The following is a 264-nucleotide window of genomic DNA, read 5'->3' as shown; positions in this document are numbered from 1 at the left end:
TCAACCACCTCCTGCGCCCAAGCTCCGGAACTGGGTGGCGTCAGCCTATGGGGACAGAGAGAACCACAGCTGGCTATGCTCAGGTGGTTCTGTCCTGCGGCGAGGAATTTGTCTTTCTAGTCAGATGTGAATGTGCTCGAGGCCCTGAGGGTCAAGAGGAAGGGCCTGGTGGGAGCAACCCTAAAGCAGGAGTGGCAGATGGATTTCATCTTAAGGGCTGACCTAGTTCAGCTGCTATGGGAGGCCTGGAGATGCAGGTGGATA

This window comes from Mustela nigripes, chromosome 16 (assembly GCF_022355385.1).
Source record: "Mustela nigripes isolate SB6536 chromosome 16, MUSNIG.SB6536, whole genome shotgun sequence".
NCBI lineage: Eukaryota > Metazoa > Chordata > Mammalia > Carnivora > Mustelidae > Mustela > Mustela nigripes.
Note: the sequence above shows the minus strand (reverse complement) of the source record.